Genomic DNA, 19,121 nt, shown 5'->3' on the forward strand with positions numbered 1-19,121 from the left:
GTAGTGAGGGCTAAGGGGAGGAGGAATATGTAGAAATTCAAACTGAAATATTGTCGAGTTGGAATGTTTAGATGAATTATTTCAAAACATTTACACAATGTCCTACGCATAATTGTATCTCCTCGGCGGAGGAGTGTATTAGCTCTTGAACCGGGAACCGTCCCGTTGTACAGATTACCACCATCCCAAACCCGTCCGACACCCAATTGCCGTTGCCAGCAGGGATGTTGTACGGGTCGGATAGGAGGGCGACATCTGTCCTCGACTCCAAGACCGACTGCTACAACAGCTGTTGGGCTGCTGCACAATGGTTAAGATTTAGCTGTGTGACGTTCACGGCTTCTTATTTGCCTCACCGAAGGGACACGAAGGTCCGCCCATAGCTTGATTACGGGCTTGCTTCTTAGCGGTGCAGATAAGGCATTTATGCGCCTTAGTGCAGTCCCGCTCCTTATGCCATTCCTCGCCGCAGCGACGACATAGTTTGCTCCTGTCTGTACCCTTACATTCGTACGACTTATGGCCGGACACAAGACACCGATAGCACCTATCCACTGAAGGCGGCTGGGGTATGCTAACTAGGCATACAGACCAGCCGATCTTCAGTTTACCTATCAGGGTAACCGTTTTTGCATCTGCCTTCAGTAGCCTGAGGTAGGCTACTTGGGTGCCGGAGGGTCCCCCTCTCAAGCGCATCGAGGCCCGCTCAATTGTTACGTCGCATTGTTGCTTGACGGCTGCGATGATATCGTCTGCGGTCGTGAACTCGTCCAGTTGCTTACACTGGAGAGTCATTTCCGCCCCTAACGACCTCACTTGGGCGCATTCACCCAGGACCTCTTGGGCCAAGGCCTTATAGACTGCACTGGATTGTGCGCCTCGCTTCAGCACAAAAAGCATTTCGCCTGTATTGGTGCGTCTCACGTTGCGCACGTCTTGCCCGAGGGCCGAGAGGCTTTCGGTCGCCCTCATCGACTTTAGGATATCGGCATATTTGTCCTTGTCGGTCTTTAACCACAACGCCTCGCCTCTGTCCTTGGCCTTCTTCGCGGACCGTGGTGCATCCGATGTCGGTGTCAGCTTCTTCTTAGTGACCAGCGTCCAGGGGTTTACGCCCCCCTGCCCTGGTTAAGCCGAGTTGCTGGTGCCTTTTTTCTGCCCGTCGGGGTAATTTGCGCACCGGTTTACCTCGACCAAACGGCGTTTGGCCGTGACGGTTACACGCCGTATGGTGTTGGTTTTGCCACCCTCGCCTGTTGACTTCCTAGGGAGCTTCGTGTTCGACGTCGTCTTGCGCTTGCCCTTCGAGGGGAACGCAGCCGCCGCTTCGAGCGGCTTGGCTGCTCCATAGAAGGGGAAGGCTCCTGTCTGGGTACGTATGTCGGCCTTCTCTCTTCCCTCCCTCTTGGAGGCCACTGTCTGGATTCCTCTGTCGGACTTCTCACGACATTCCACCCTCTTGGCGTAAGCCTGCTGTTCCTGCCTTGCGACACGAACAGCCTTCCGGAGCACCAGTAGGCTCTGTTTCAGCTCCTTGATGATATTTTGCTTCGCGTTAGTGAACTCGATTATACTATCGAGCTGCTCCATCATTTTACGCATCGCGGTTAGTGGCCCGTCCAGCGTCTGGAGACCGTGTATACCTCTGCATCTGCACAATTGCCGCGACAAGAAGTTTTTGGTAGTAGGATTGGGTAAAGAGTTACACATATCTGGATTCACCTTGATGAGTGATGCGATCTATGGAACTCTCAGCAGTGTTAACATGTGTTTATTTGCTCTGGGCAGCTGGCTGCCGAGAATTTATGATAGATTTATCGTTTGAATTAGTTTTAAAATTCTCGGTTTGTAAAAAAACCAACTTCAGCTCCGGACAGCCGACAGTCGGGAGTGTTCCATGTTTAATTGAATCAAACAGCAGGTGAATGATTTTATGATTCATTGCTTCTTTATTCCTTCGAAGCACGGCATTCCAAAAACAATACAGTATAATGAAAAGTGATTCCTTTCAGTGTAACGAAACATTTGTTGATATATCTATGTAATTAAAGGTTTTGTAATACAAGCACTATTTGTCGTGTATACATTTTGGTTTATTGTTAATGACAATTGTATATGGGCTTCTTTCCTCGCGGATGAGTGATTCTTATGTTATAATTATTCATTGTTATGCTATCTAAAGCACATTTTAAACAGTATAAAGTAAGCCCTATCCAAATACCTGAAACGACTTACTTTGTATGTCGGATATTCAATGACATTAGCCCGATTTTTTACGCTAATTACTAGAACAAGTTGATTGAAAAAAATAAGAACGAAAAGAAACTTATCACCTTTTGTGTTAATAATCAAGCTACAATATTTTTATACTCATGAAGAAATATGGTTAACGTGACAGTAATATAGTGCATTTACTACTCCAGAGCATATATAAGTACTCAATAAAATATGAACAATTGATATAATTTAATAAGCCAATGAATATGACAATAAAACATTTGCTCTTTGTGCTGATATGACTGCCAAAAGTTGGTAACTGCTTTTGAATTTTTCTTGCGAATAGTGAATTCTCAACCCTCATACTAAATTTGAAAGTCATCATTCACTCAGACAAAACCATACGTATTCCTCCAGTTATTTTTACCCAAAGCTAGTTTATTTTTATTTAATCGTTTATTATTTTTCAGCATACTTTTTCGAAATATCGTCGGATGGCTTTATATGTTCTACCTTGAAGAGCATTCGAAGGTGCGATACGAAAATCTGATGTGTAAAAGAACAGAACCATCATCACGTTGATCGCAGTTCAGTGGAAGAGGCATTTTTATCTGTGAGAATCGAACTGACTAGAAACTCTGACACGATGACGTACATGGTAGGTAATGAAGATCGAGACAGTCCGAGCAGTGTTGATTCCGAAGCAAAAATCGTGCTTGTCGACGAAGTCATATATCTTGCAAAACTAGTGCCATGTGATAACGATGTTAGCCGCGAGGAAAAGGGCGATTACCAGAAGGAGAAATGCTCGGGGTATTTGAGAGAAGAATTCTGTAGAATATGGAGAATAGCGCAAACACATAAACCACGAGTTGTACCAGATATACAGGTATATTGGAAGGCTGGTAAAACAAAGCAGACTACAGCGGTCTGAACATTTGGCGCGAATGCTGGAAGAGAAGCTGTTTAAAGTTATAATCAACAGTAAACCTGGAAGAGACCGTCAACTTCAGGACAGATTAGGCACTGTGTGCAATCGAGAAGATGCGGGCGTTCATGGAGACTAAAAACCGGCGTGATAGTAGATCGAGTAACCCGGATTATTGGGCATGAAGAAAATTATAATGATACATATTTCTTCACTGGGACATGAGCAATACATTAGAGTGATATGGGAACAGATTTTATGTAAATTTGGAACTCGAATATTTTTTACTCCACCTTCTTCAAGTTCAGACTTCTTCTGCATCAACATTTTGGGGTTTCTTGGTTGCCGAAACTTGAAGCAACTCTTTTACGGTATTCAAATGCGAAGCGTCTTTTATACTGTCAGTTTAGTAGAGACTGCGGAGGCGCAAAGCTACTGAGTATCCACCGGGTGAGCAGGCCGCCGACTCACCGCCGGTAGCGGCAGCCCCTTGCAAGCAAACCTGTTGTCCACCCGTTTGCCCGGATTACTCAAACATAGGGGATATGAATTAGTTTAAGTCCGACGGAGCGGCAACGATGTCGGACAGTACGTGACTGGAAGGGATTGTTTCAGATTGCGATATTTATATATTAAAGTTCAACTGAAAAATTTGCATGAAAATCAACCAGTAGTACTCTACCAACGGTCTGAATACATGGATTATTTTTCACGAAGATTGTACAAAGGGCCGCAAATAAAACGGCTTTTTTCGTATTCGCAGATGGCCGCTTTTCGGGGCATTATCAGTTGAACTTGAATGGTGAACAAACTATTCGTTTTTTTAATCCACAAAAAGGCAAGGGGTCTCAGAGACCCAGCTAGTTACAGTTCTCTACTTTCAATGGACTTGTAATTTGAAATAATGTCCTTTGGCCTAATGACCCGGAGTCAACAAAGCTTACTAATTTTTTTTCTTGAAAAAAATTAAAAAAGGGGAATTTAGTCATTTTATTTCAACATCTACATACTAGAATTAAAAAATAGATAAATCTTGAGCGTTTTTTCAAAAAGACATATCTACAATGAGTTACTTTCATTGTTTACATTCTCTTCTGTTAATAATTCGATCGCTTTAACTTTTATTCCTCAACTTTTTGCATAATATGCTAGTCAAAATAACCGTATTTCGATCTGTACTGCAAAATAAGTGAAAAGTGCTATAGTGACGCCGTAATAATCGAAAGAGAAAGTAAACAAAGAGAGTCACTCATTGTAGATATGTCGTTTTGAATTAAAGCTCTAGAAACATAAAAAATCAGAAAAAATAGAAAAAATTAGGAATTAATAAACAAAATACACAAATAAATATTTAGTAATGTCTAGAATCAACAACAGATGCTAAACTAATTTGCAAGAAAACGTGTGTGCAATCCTTGCAAAAGGTTTCTAGTTCCATTAAATTTCACGAATTGATTGAACATCAATTGCACAAAATTCCAACGTCTTAACCACATTAATCACCCCTTGCATGGAAGAGCATATCGTCGAAAATAAACATCACTCCAATTGTACGACAACTTCTAAAACACTAAAGCAATTATTTGGAAAATTGACATCAAACGTCCATCAACTAGCTAAAAGTTCTTTGAACACATACGTGACTCTTTGGCAGTATGTTGTGTTCGCTCTTTCCCTTTGGCTTCCGTCAGCATTCCCACTCCCTTGGCAAATCGAACGAGTAATCACAGCCTAAAATCGTAAATAACCATCGAAGTGTCTGTATCCGGACTATTCCGAACGTCATTCGTTCATTTGTTCCTTGGTGGGGGAATCTTTGATCTATTTTTCCAACTTCTTCCTTCCGTCTTTTCTCGCTAGTTGCTTTAGGAGCTCTCTAAATCTCAGATTATATCCAAAGTCGAGCAGGAACGACACAAATTAGTACAGACGCTGTGATACTGCCTCTCCCGAAAAAGTTTCGCACAGTAACAACACTGGGGGAATATTGCTGAGCTGTTTCGAAGAAAATTACTGTCGATGTCACAAGAAATTTACGTTATCAAGGATAACAATTTTTTAACCAAAGTTTTTATCTTGTTCCCCGTCTTTCGGTGCCTTTGTGTGTGTGTGAAATATCGGAATCTAACTGCAACTGTACTGCATACGCAATCCCCTAAACTGAAAAGTTTGCCCACTAACAACCAAAGTATATGCCAACCAAACTTTGCTGAGGGGTAACCGCGAGGAATCGCCCCGCGGTGGTTCGAGAGTACCGAACACTCCGAATTCCATCCATACTAATCAAGTTCGATATCATTTTGTCGCCACGGAGGAATTAGTAGAATTAAGATTGAGATGCGACGGCTCACTGCTCTCGGGAAGAGCAGCTTAGAAGAAGACAAACGATCCCGCCAACCAACCAACCAACCAACCAACCAGCCAGCGACATCGATGGAATATATCGGAATAGGGCTCACCTCGCAAATCGGAATCGAACGGGCAAGAATACCTAATAGACAGTTCAACATCAATCTGCTGCTTTCGATCGTCGTCATCAAGTCAGTTATCGTGGGATTAGGTGCAGAGATTGCCATACGCATGAAGTCTTTGACAGCTTCCGTTGGATTGCCATCATCGACAGACAGACAGACAGAGAGACAGCGTATCGTGGGATACGTAAGGTTTCAGTAAAAATATGATTCTTGGGCTTCGTCCCCCGGGTCGGTCATCAAACCAGTGCGCTAGCGGCTGTGTGTATGTGAGGAATCTGCCAACTGAGAAGCTTCATCGTCGCCATCATCAAAGATGGGATAGCTTCATTGCTGTGAGCAGCAAAAAAAAGAATTTAGCTGAAGACTAGAGAGCAGTAAGATTATCAACGCTTTTCTCATCTCCGGCTGACGAGCGCGTATTTCATCACGAGATGGCTATTATTAGAAAATGAGTGAGTGGAAGAAGGGAAATAAAGATGATTAGATTTTTTTAATGGTTAGGTTATTTTACATGTGGCCATGCGACGCAGACCAGCATGTCGCTAGCTTGTTTCTTCTTCTCGTGTGTAGCCTTTGAGCGAGGCACTACTTGACATGATTTGACATGGTTTTTGAACAGCAGGCCCATAATAAATGGAACATATTTATGCCACCACATACACTTGCTCCGCCGACAGGGTTTATATGTACGTACGACAACACTGCATCGAGAAAGACGTCGGAACTGGTTCGTTTCATCTATTCTAATGTTAATGAGTTTGATTGCTGCAAAATGAACCTAATTGGGTTGAACGCGGTCCGGTTTGGTTTCTTATTACTGCCATTGTTCTCGAAGATGAAGGCATGATTCCATCAAATTTTCTACGATGATACGAGAAATTGTGAGCTTTGGGCTAGCAAACAGAGGCATGCATAACGGTTAGTTTTTGGAACTTGCTAATAACACAAAAAATCTACTAGTATCGATCAAGTTTTTTTGCATATTTAGCGCAAAAAAAACAAATTAAACTATATTTTCGAAGCAAGTAATGATTGGCCTCAACATTAGGTTTGACATCATATAATTTGTGACTTATATTTGGAGAAGTTTCCCGTAAAGGGGCGGGGGAAGGAATGAGGGTTTCAGTGTGAAAAAAACTCTTTCCTCGAATTTCTTTTAGAAAGTTGATCAAAACATTCGTACATCAATTCAATAACGTTCTGTAATTTTCTATGCAAAAATATCGACAAACGACTCGGTGACGATGTTTTTTGTAGAACGTCTCTGGAAAAAAACACGTTTTACGGTGTTATCTGCTATTCAAAAACTACTCAACCAATTTATTTCAAATTTTGCATACTCATTATATGTAAAAAATACGTAAACTCTACGTTGAGTTTTCGAGATAATTTTTCAATTTTGTTTATTAGTAACAAAAATACAGTTTTTGAAATAGGTAAATGACGTGACATGTCACCAACCAAATATTTAATAAAACTGCTTGTTTTGCTTGCTTTAACAAGAACTCTATTTTAGCAAAAAAAAGGCGCAAAAGTATTTTTGTTCGGCTTAAGTAGGGCCAGAAACCGTACACATCAGAAAGGTTATTCCCAATAATGATGGATATATGGTGTTTCCAGTTGTATTTGTATCTATTTGAATCTATAATTTCTTTTAAAATTCAAAACTTTTTGAGCGACTTAGTGGAATGTCACAATTAAACCTGTTGTGACAGATGTCTTCTGTTTAATTCCACTATCGAAATAATAATGAAAAACTGTTGCTTTTCACTATAAATCAGATACTAGTATTTCATCTATTACTTATAGTCTTCTTCAGTGTTTAATAACTGTCTAATATTGATATTGAACACCGAAGAAGACTATAAGTAATAGTTGAAATACTAGTATCTGATTTATAGTGAAAAGCAACAGTTTTTCATTATTATTTCGATAGTGGAATTAAACAGAAGACCTCTGTCTCAACAGGTTTAATCTATTTGAATATTTTTATCTGATTCGAATCCAAATTCCTGGGAAATTTCAGATCTTCTTAGATAATATTAATTTCGCTGATTTTCCCTGAGCTTATCTCTTAGAATCGGCTAGTTATTTAGGTGTTCATTAGGGTGGGACAAAAATTAGATTCCAGCTCCAAGCAACTTTTTAGGTACTATTTGGGTCCTAGAATAACTATGGAAATTCTTAGCTTGATCGGTGAAGCCATATTTTTGCGCCCACTGTTTAAAGTTTACATGGGATTTTGTATGGGAAAATTAACTTTTACAAAATAACTTCTCCAGCAGTCGCCCATTACTTCCTAAAAATATATCGTTACGTGGCTTTTAGAGGAAATTTAACAAAGAAACAGTCTCGAAAACTACAAAACGATCTGACGCTTGAGAAAAAAGTTATTAAGCAGAAACCGATTGATGCTCTGACGATTGATAAGATATTCATTTTTTCTAGCACCACTGCTGTTGGTTGTCCAATTATACGCAATTTTGTTTTAATCCTCTCTTAATGTGTCTAAATCGTTTATCTATACTATTTGGCCACTTCGCAAGGTTTTGAGGGATAAATTGAGGCGTCTTTTGTACATAATAAGAGAAAGTTACAAATTTTGTATATAATTAGAACGTCAAAAGCAGTGATGCTATGGAAAGTGAAATTTTCATCAATCTTCAGGGCATCAATCGGTTTTTGCTTTATAACTTTTTCCACGAGTATCAGATCGTTTTGCAGTCTTCTTGACTTTTTTTCCTTGACAAATTTCCTATAAAAATCAGACATCTACTTATTTTTAAGAGGTAACGGGCGACTCTTGGAAGAATTAATTTGTAAAAGACAATTTCCCCATGCGAAATCCCATGTAAACTTTAAACAGTGGGCGCAAAAATATAGTTTCACCGATCGAGCTAAAAATTTGCAGAGTTGTTCTGGGAGCTAAATGGGGCCCAAAAAGTTACTCGGAGCCAATTTTTATTTTTCATATAACCATGTCCCACTCCATTGGACAGCGACATCAACTTTTCATTTCCCCAATATTTTTACTGTAAACACAACATTATTTCCAATTGAAAGGAGCACATCCTCAGCGATTACACTAGTTTACAAAATAAAAATAAAAATAAAAATCTGAGCTTATTCGACCTCTATTCTCCATGTAAAATCGTGTGCTGAATCAGAAAATGAAGTCCAAAGAAAATTACAGTAAAACAGTTTTCGAAATAAAGAGTACAAAATAATATTCACCTTTCAAATAAAAAATACACTAAGTAAAATCCAAGTAGCTTCAGCTATAGTGCACCGATAAGTAAAAGGTGAATGAATGTATTTTAGATCGTTTGAACACTTTGTTTTATTGCAATTAAAAATTCTGACGTTATTTAAGAGTTAGTTGAAGTTTTTTTTTAATTTTACTTCATTTTTATAGAAAAATGAGTAACTACTCGTGTCATGATTTTGGGCAAGATAAAGCATTCTTTAAAATCATATTTTAGGGGTCTTTAAAGCCTGCTACTAATACAAAATAATTAATTCGGATAAAAATTGTGAAAGATATTCAATTTTTTATAGAATGAGATTTTTTAGTTTCTCTAGGTTCACTTGTTGAACCGCCACTATTCCAATTTTTTCTAGGACTTTCATTAGAAAATAGGTATTCTCTGTCAAACAAATGAAATGATTCTCTGTCAAACAAATGAAATGAAGTTTTTTTATAGTATTTGATCTGGGGCAATATTCAACTCGTTTATCTAGATGATTCACTTCTGTTGACAATAATTTTAGACTCAGTGCAGTAGAAAGTCGCCGAATAATTGGTATGCAATGCTGCGTGTAATTTTTACACGTGCCAGACAGAAAATAACACTCCTGGGATACTAAAATCGTTGTAAACTAAACCTTCAAAAGTCTTAAAGTTCGTCTCTTGAAACTCTAACTGATCATCTATGATTTGCATAACTTCATAAAAATTTTACGAATCCGCAGATATATGCAATACTATCTGCCACTACATACGTCATGTTTTGTAAAACTAATAATTTGTAATCCAAATAATTTATTTTTCTACTCAGTTCATATTGTTAGTTTTTGTAAGACGCCGAACAAGACTTATTAAAGGTTTAAAACCTCATAGTCTGAACTTCAGAAGATTTTGTAATTACACTTAGAATTGAAGTTTCGTGGGCCAGTATAGTGAAATCGGTACGTCATTGAAGCCTTTTATAGATCCAAGAGAATTTAAAATTACAAACTTCTAGACCTTTTAATCACATGAAATAAATTGTTAGTTAAACAATACGTGACTATAAAGTAGGATGAGTCATCGTTCGTGAAGGTACTGAGAGCATTTAAAATTTTGCGCCGTCATAAGTTTACGATAGGTATATCAGAGCATTCTGGGCCGTGTAGTTTTCTAACAAATTTTGTTCATATACGATTCTGTATGACATATATAATTATTATGCGCATTATTTAATACCAATTTTTTAATGACTGCACTTCACTGAGCCTGAAATTATTATCAGAAGTCTATTTGGATAAACAAGGTCGAATATGACCTCAAATCCAATTCTCTCAAAATTTTCCATTCTATTTGTACAACAGAGAATTTCATGAAACAAACACTAGAAAGAACTGAGAAGGTTTAATGAGTTGACCCAGAGAAATTCAAAAAATCCACTTGCACAGAAAATTGAATAATTTTCGCAATTTTTATCCGATTTAAACTAATAAGTGCTTATTTTCTTCGGTTATTGGCACGCTTTAAGTTTACTAAAAAAATAAGATTATTTTATCTTGCCCAAAATATTAACTAAACGCAAATTTTTCTTTAAAAAGTAAAGAAAAATTAAGAAAAAGTTTTATAAACTTGTAAATAGTATCAGAACCATTAGTCGTACCGAAACAAAATGTTCAGATGATCAAAAGAACATTTATTAACCTTTAATTTAACATAATAATATTTCATATCGGTACACTATAGCCCAAGAAACTTTACAAAACGTTATGCTATATTTCACCCTAAGGAGGAAAATTTAGTAAAAACCAAAATTTCTCACTAGGGTGAAAATTTGTTGGTAAAAACCAGTCTTTGTACAGGAGGGCACAAATCCTTATTTCATACTATGTTGCGTTTCGGCTTCGCCTCATCAAGCCGGCGCTAATCTATTCCGACAATGCGTTAGTGTCGGTTTCTGATGAGGCGAAGCCGAAACGCAACATTTACAAAACGTACTTTTTATTTTAAAGGTGATTTTTTTACTCTAACTTGAAAACTGTTCTACTGTAATTTTTTTTTAACTTTCGAACAGTATTATTGAGTTCAGAAAAGCTGTAAACTAGTGTTGTCGGAATAACTATACGTTGTTAAACGCGCGTTTTTGTCTAATATTTTCTTCTGCCTGAATGTATCTGCTAAGTTTTCTTCGTTCCAACAACCTAGCGGTAAAAGACACTCCAATAACATGACACTGGAAAATTTATTTCAAAGTTTTCATAAATGTCAAACGCCCACTAAGAGACGGTTGGATGAAAAATGCATCATTAGTTGATATTCTTAAACTTGAACAAATCGTAGTTAGATGCCTGTCAAATTGATTCAGAATCGACCGCGGCCCATCACACTAAAACTCGTTGAAACCCCATGGAACCGGGGCGCGAAAAGCGTAGCTGGTAAATCGATTGCCATGTACGAAGCTCAGAGTTCGCAGGGTTCAATTCCTAATACCGCACATAATTTTAGATTTTTCTAAACAGAATTTTCTAACACCGGAATGAGACGAAATACCCCAAATCTAAAACCTTAATAATCGCAACAAAAATTCTTAAAATATCTGTAAAATTCGTGAAGCTCACTTATGGATTCTGGAAAATCCTTCAAACGTCATGGCATGTTTACAAGTTTTACAACATTTTCTTTTAAAATTCAGAAAAAATACTTGAAACTACAAGCGAATTTCATGAAACTTCCAGTTGAAAGTTTTTCAAAGAAGTATTTCGAGAAAAACTTATAAAATTGCAAAAGTCTAACGAATATCAAGAACGTTCGGAAATTCTTTAGGTTGGCCATATTCTAAATGTTTAAAAAAAAGTCTTACTAACTTCAAGGCAATCTGTAAATTTTGGAAAAAAATTTCGAACATCGAACAAGATTTTAGGGATGTTTCATTGACACTCTGCCCATAGACCATTATTTCATCTTCACTGATAACCTAATTACAATTAAGGCTCTTCGATCAATGTATTAGTATGAAGAAGAATCTATAAGTACTCCCTGTATTTCGAGAAATTGTAAGCGCTTTGACAGCGACATTAAATTACTTGACCTTGGTCCAGTTCCTGCTCATTCTTCAAATCCACGAAACGACAGTGCAGACTCTCTCGAAAAAATGTACATCCCGTCAGAGAACGATCAGTAGTTGGCAAACCGCATGGGGACCTGGGGTGGTGGCTGCATTCCATTATCGCTAAGGTGTCGGCGAAAGCGGGATTGGAAGTATATCGGAATTTTATTCGCGTGATGTCCAGGCTCATATTCAATCACTATGAGCGTCAGTTCATCAATTTGTTTTCAGCTTGCTGAAAGTAAGCTTTGCGTTTGTGGCGATGGTTGCCAAGACATCGAGCACGTTGTTTGGTCGTGTGCGAAATATCGTGTCGTTTTTCAAGTCAAGAACTCTTTTACATTTTATAAGATTCTATGATTGTTGATTTTTCTCGGTGAAATTTCGGTATTTCACCGAGAAAAATCAACAAGTTCACGAAATAAATCTTTTACATTTTGCCGATCTACCATTGTTTGACAACCAAAACTATATAAGTTTGACTCTTTTCCTTTCCTTGTTGGCATTATCCACCCAGATTTTGGGAAATTTTTAAGGTGTACTAGCCATCTTGACTCAAGATTTGTGAGTGACATTGAAACGATGTTTTTTGTAATCTATCTTCAAAAATAATGCGTACAAAATTTCATGCATTCTAGGAATTTCAACGGTTTTCACGCAATGGGTCAAATCCGAATCACGCATGCTCAGTGGCTTCATAGCAGCAGCACAATGGAGGCTCGTACTAGTTACAGAACATGACAAAAAGATTTAAACGAGCGTATGTGAAACCTATGGGCGTAATTAATAAGAGTTTCTAACAAATTGGCGTGATTCAATGATTATTTCTTAGCGTAGTAAGTCCTATTTTATATGGCCAAAAACTATGGTTTATATAAATTTTCGCCAGGCATTGCATTTATCACTCATATGAGTAAATGCGCCCGGATAGTTTGCTACTGCGACAATAAAAACTCACATTTTCACACGAAAAGTTATTGGCACTCTCACAACTTCTCCGGATAAATACAACGTGTTATTTCTCCGGATAAATAAAACAGAGTGAATGAGTTTATCACGGTATCCTCTTTGCGTTCACTGCTTTGCTGTCGTTATTCCAAAAAACAAGTCTATCATACTTCTTTGCCGCTTTTCTTTGTAATTCAGTGTATTTTTTGAAGTTTTAATTGATTTCCACGAAATTAAAATTTTATCATCTTCTCCGGTGAGAAAGAAAAAGTCAAATTAATTTTATCCGGAAAATCATTCTCACGCTATTTGCGGAGACGCAGAATTTTGCGACTCATCTTATCTCGGAATAGTTGGACATCGGATAAGCTTCTTCTCGCATGAGTGAGAGAGAATTACAATGCCTGCTTTTCGCTCATATGGCGTCATATTTTGTATGGATTGGTTTAAATGATTGTTAAAATAGGTTGATAAACTGTACTATTATTATTGTGCACGAAATTCAGAGCAGTTTTAGAACTTTAAAAAGATCCTACAATGTTCAAGAAGAAACTACAACAGACTTAATGATTCTAGGGAAATGCTACAATATTTAGAGAAGTCTTATGGCTGTTAGTTTTTTCCGAATTTAAAAAAAAAATACGAGCTACCGAAAAATATGATGAACAAGCGCCTGCACGAGATGGAGGAAACGTTTTTACACGCCATTGTCGACAATTCTGGATAATGAAATACTTCATTTTCTAAAATTAACTAAATTATTAGGATATATCATCCCAAATATGAGGTATAGAACTAAATTATATTTTTGTAAATTTTCATTCGATAGTAAATAACAGTGGTTAGCTATGTTCGTCCGCGTGCCTTATGACCCATTTATATAGGGTGATTCATCAAAAAGTTCTATTTTTGAAAATGAACACCCTAGGTTAAGCAACTATTTTTTTCAGATCCTTTCTTATTGCATACAAATAAGTGAACATATTTTATCGTATATAATTTCAAGTGTTCTTTGATTTAATAGCATTATCAGAGAACCGGTATACGCCGGGTGATGCCAATCGAGCTGACATTTCTTTGAACTGAGCAAACTAATTATTTCTTTAGTTTTTTTATCAACTAGGGAACTAACCCAACTAGTGTGCGTAGAGAATACGCATGGTTTCGGGAATTATGACTATTTAATCATACAGGAGGATCGAGAGCTGGCAATTCAAAAGAAGACTCGAAAACCAGTTACCAATTTGCGATGGTCATATCAGCACGACGGAGAAATGTATTATTGTCATATTCATTGGTTTATTTTCATTCATTGAATCGTCAATCATTTTAATAATAAGAGACAAAACCAGGAGTCCTTCTTTATTTCTTGAATTTGGTCTATTTTATGGGCACTTTGTTGTTGTTTTTTTATTTTAATTGTAGAGGTTTTAACATCATGGCCATTTGCCTCTTTTTCGGGTTAGAGAAATCTTTTTAGATAAAATTCTAACTCTATTGGGGTTGGGAATCGAACCCAGGTGAGTTGCGTACAAGGCAATTGATTTACCAACTAAGCTATGCCCATCCCTACATTGTTGTTTTAAATTTAATGAGTGTCTTTTCATTATGATCGTCTCGAATCCTGTTCTAGTAATTAGCATAAAAATGTCATCGGTTTCATATTCGACTTATAAAGTCACTTCAGATATTTTTGTAGTGCTTGATAATATATAAGAATCGACACCTTATTCAAACTTTCGCGACCCATACATAATTGTTATTTCATTTCTTATAATAATAGTAGAAGTAAATATTAAGCGTCATAGCACTCAAGGAAGAGCAAGGAGTTAAAGAAAGAAAGTTTAGAAAAGCGTGGAGTAGGGTCATATGAGCAAGCTTAGAGTTTCCCGGTTACTTAACTCTTTGTCTTCTGCAACGCAGCGGTCAGGATCTTTTGGCATTAAATGCGAATCACCTGAGTCTGCGGCATGTCCGGAAAAGCGTAAAGTCAGAGATCAATATTTGAAAGACAAACCAGAATTACACAACTCGTGTAAATGTCGTAAAATTTTCTTCAAAACATATGTGACCTGTATTTCGATTCCCTAACGCTTGAGTATCGAAAAAGGAATTAATCGAAGGAAAACAACGAAATGGCACCAAAAATACTTGTTGTAAATTTCCATATTTCTCAGTTATTACAATGGCATTACAGACACGTTTTTCAGCCCCTTTGGTGAATTTTAGGCTGACAAAACGGGCACATTGACAAAATCGGGACATATCTTTCACTTTCTTTTCAATAAACCGAAGCTCTCAAAATGTTCTTCTTTAGTGTTTAGATATAGCCTCATAACTCTTTTTGATTATTTAGTTTAAATTTTCGTTAAGGACGTCTGACAGCGCAAAAAAATGGCAAAGATTTTTTTTTATTTATTTATTTTTATTTTCGTGACTTTAAAATTTAATTCATTCGTCACGTAGGTAAAGAAAGGATTTGCTCGAATTCAACTTCAAACCATCAAACTATCAACTATCTATTTTCATATGAGACTGACAAAATCGGGTCAAAGAACTGAAAAAATCGGGGTAGACAAAATTTGTAGCCAACTTGTAAGTGCTTGAAATACCGCAGCACAGAAAAATTTGTCATAATATCTTCTAGTTAAGTGCATTAAGTAACTAATTACAAGTAAAGTAATTTAACACCTTCATGCCCATGTTGTTTATAAACAACGACGTTTTTAAATACCCATAATTTTTAGTTTGGACAAGATTTGCTCACAAAGCCAAGTAAGAATAATAACTGAGACTATTATAATTAATTTGAGCACCACAAGTTGTAAGTATTTGTATTATCCATAGAACTAAAGATATTTCTGTGACTGGATTCCTATGGAGCAGTGCTGCCATGGATGATTTAAGTTAAAGGAAATGTTGCCTTGAAACATTATTGGAAACTGATGAAATTTATCAATCTCGACTGTTTTGGCTACCTTTTTCAAGAAATTGGACTATTTAGGAGAATTGTATGTAGTATCCCAAAGTAAAATTAGGTAACTTCGTGCACTGCAAAAAGCATCTATCTTGATGAAAACAAGTTTTCGTGTTTCGTTCACCCAACAGTTCTAAGGAAAAATAGTTTTGAGAGCCCATATGCCCTAGAAATAAGTTCCGTCTGACATTGGTTAAAGTTAACGTTTTTCAAGAAGTTTCGTAATTATCCTTAATATTAGGTAACAAAACTGACTCTGATAGAAGGAGCACGATGAGCGCATCGGAGGTATGGAGTACTATACCGGAATTTCGAATGTTTCTTAGCAATATGGGAGTCAACATTCTGGGAACTGCCTGAGAAGTTTTGTATTTTATCTTTACGGAATCATCTGATAATTTTGCCTTGGAACGGTTACTCGCAACCTCGCGCGACCAACACATCAAATGGCCCATAATTGATTCAGTTTAATTTTAAAAGATCAAAAAGTGGATGAACACCTGATACCAAAAGGTTTATGTGTTTAAATCGGTTAAAAGTTGACAAAGTTATGAGTATTTTAGTTAGTTTATGAGGTAAAGAAATTCAGGAGCTTCTCTTCGGGCTCTCCCTAACTGTGGTGTGGTGGCCACGTTTGATAAAGTTCTAAAATGTCACTAACTGTCAACGTGCAGAGGTATATCGTACATAAAATATATAAGTCGAACTCAGAATAGAAAAAAAAGCTTTCAGTGCATATCGGTCGTGTCCTGCTATCTGGTGAATCCCTTAAACAACTTGACAGAGCTCATTCTAGCATACAAATGCCGTAGCGAGTTACATTTTGCAAAATGAAATGCTATAATTTGCTTTCAAATGTAATAACAGCCGGGGGAGTACAGTCTGTTTCGACACGATATTTATCTGCCAGCATTCCCGATTGATTTCATCCGATATGGCTGGAATCCTTACACAAAATTAAACAGTACGTTGAAAATAAAACACACAATACGTGAGCTCCAACCGGATGCTTCATTGAAAAATTCAAGGAAAGGCACTCAATTATTCACCTACCACATGTTTAATTGGCAAATGTTGAATTAATTTTTATTGCAGTAATATGGCCAATGTGCTCCGCCCGTATATCTGTTTTAATTGGGATAAATTCCAATAAACTGTTTTGTTTAAATACATATCAGTGGAGGCGCCCTGTGCGGTGTTGGACGCATCAGCCCCATGCGTCTCCATTGTACAAGCCAAATTCAAACCTTTTGGTTCCATTAAATTCAACGAAATATTTCAGCACCTTGCAAATTTAGCTGCTGACTGATTTAGTTGGTCAAACATTTTCACAAGCCGCCTTCTATTAGCTTTGCTAATCCAACGAAGACGATTTAATTTCTTCGATACATACCTTAACACCGATTGTTGTGGGACTGATCAAACAAAAACCAGCCAGCCTGACCGAAGTTTGCCGGACTAAAGCTTCCCCACAAAATTAAATTATCCAATTATTTCCTGCTGCTTGCTTGCTTTCCCTTCAACGACCAGGAGCTGTTCGAGACGCACTGCCCGAATGTAACTTAATTTTCCGGTCACCATTCGATTTTTCACACTCGCTCACACTATTCGCCACCTCTCTAATTCTGTTTCGTTTCGCTTTGGCACCTCTTCTGTGACTTACTTGATAGACAGCACTTTTGGCACAGTTTCACTTCATTTTTTTCTTTTTCTCGAATTTGATTCGATTTTCGTTGCGTGTCAGAGGCATAACCAAAATCACAACAACAACGTCGAGCGAGTCAAATGAATAAAATGAAAACTTTTCAATATCACACAATTTCCGAAGCTCTTGTACTCTAATTTTCCATTCCGTCGCTTTCCTCGGCAGTCACACACTTCAACTTATCACTACGTGATTTTTTGCCGCTCTTCATTCTTCTCCAGGCCCGACTGAAACTTTGCACCGGATCCACAACCGACAAGTCATGGCACAGCTGAAAACTTTAACTCGTGTTTTTCCTCGTTCCCGCGTGCGGCTGAATTTTCACCTTCAAATTCTGTAGGTTATGTCTAACTTTTCCTCATTTCCTCGATCCACCTGGGCACGTCGCACCACGGTTGATAATCGTGCTCACTCACTCATTCACGTTCAGTAGACACGCAATTTTTCCTCATGTTTGCTCTCACATTGCGGTCTCAAACATTTTTTTCCGCCACTGCATCCCGTGTCCTCATCGGCAAATATTGACAATGACACATACGGGTACCCGAATAACCGGACACACCATCACTGGGGTTTTTTCCCTACTGCTTTTTCTTTCCGACCCGAAGTTTTCCACTTTGGGTTTTCTCACACCATAGGCTCGTATTTCGAGTCGCACTCCTTTATCCGTTTCTTTCTTGCCACACTAGGGATCTCGTAAACAAAAACATTAAATCGATTGCGCTGTCGTTCTATCTTCCGCTTTCTCACTCGCTCACATGGGGCTTGCAATCGTTGGTTCTCGTTCTACGAGAGCAAATTGTCATTTTTACTGTAACGCTTGGGAAATCTAGAATCCTTTTTCTTTTATCTAGCCTGAACTGCACACGAAAGCCACGGTTTATCCTTTTGCAACACAGACACCACGATGATACGCGCCTGCGACGACTGTTGTATGCTAACTAAATTATGCTCCAGATTTTTCACTGCGTCAACCTGCTTCGCGAGCGAACGGCGATGCCGAGTAGGCCGAAGCGTGTTCGGGTGCTGGCCGATGCGAAGCCGATGATGAGCTTGCGCGTGGCGGCACACCACCACCACCACCAGCAGCAGCTCGCAGCATATATCCTACAGCATAGTTGGCAGACACAACGAGAGGAGCGAGAAAATGAAGAAATATGTTTGGTTTTAATCTCAGATTGCTTGCTGGTAGGTAGGTATGCCTTTTAAACTTGACTCGGCGGATGATGACTACCGGAGTGCCGTTGATGACGATGACGGTAATGATGGGAGCAGCATGAACTCGTGGTCATCGAACACACATGAAACCTGCAACGGTGAACGGTAACGTTGAAGTCGGTTCGCGTGTCGCTTCCAAAAATGTTTTATCGTTGCGACAGCAAAGGAGCTGTGGGATGATCATAAGGGGGTTGCACTAGCGAGTGGCGCTACAACCGCGACCAATTACGACGACTTTATAGCGTTGGGTGAGGCAGGGAGTGGAAACAACGCACCAGTTTTTTTGCTTAGGTTGATGCATTGGAGATAAACGGTGCCGGACGAA

General features: G+C 38.1%; 1 protein-coding gene across 1 annotated transcript in view; it reads right to left on the reverse strand.

Annotated features, from left to right (window-relative positions):
* LOC131677022 (irregular chiasm C-roughest protein-like) overlaps nt 1-18,526 on the reverse strand; it is a 119,867-nt gene extending 101,341 nt beyond the window's left edge. The window contains exon 1 of the mRNA XM_058956528.1: nt 17,267-18,526. The gene's annotated coding sequence lies outside the window, so the exon portion shown is untranslated. The remainder of the gene's footprint in view (nt 1-17,266) is intronic.
* Between the last annotated feature and the right edge of the window lie 595 nt (nt 18,527-19,121).

This window comes from Topomyia yanbarensis, chromosome 1 (genome assembly GCF_030247195.1).
Source record: "Topomyia yanbarensis strain Yona2022 chromosome 1, ASM3024719v1, whole genome shotgun sequence".
Taxonomy (NCBI): domain Eukaryota; kingdom Metazoa; phylum Arthropoda; class Insecta; order Diptera; family Culicidae; genus Topomyia; species Topomyia yanbarensis.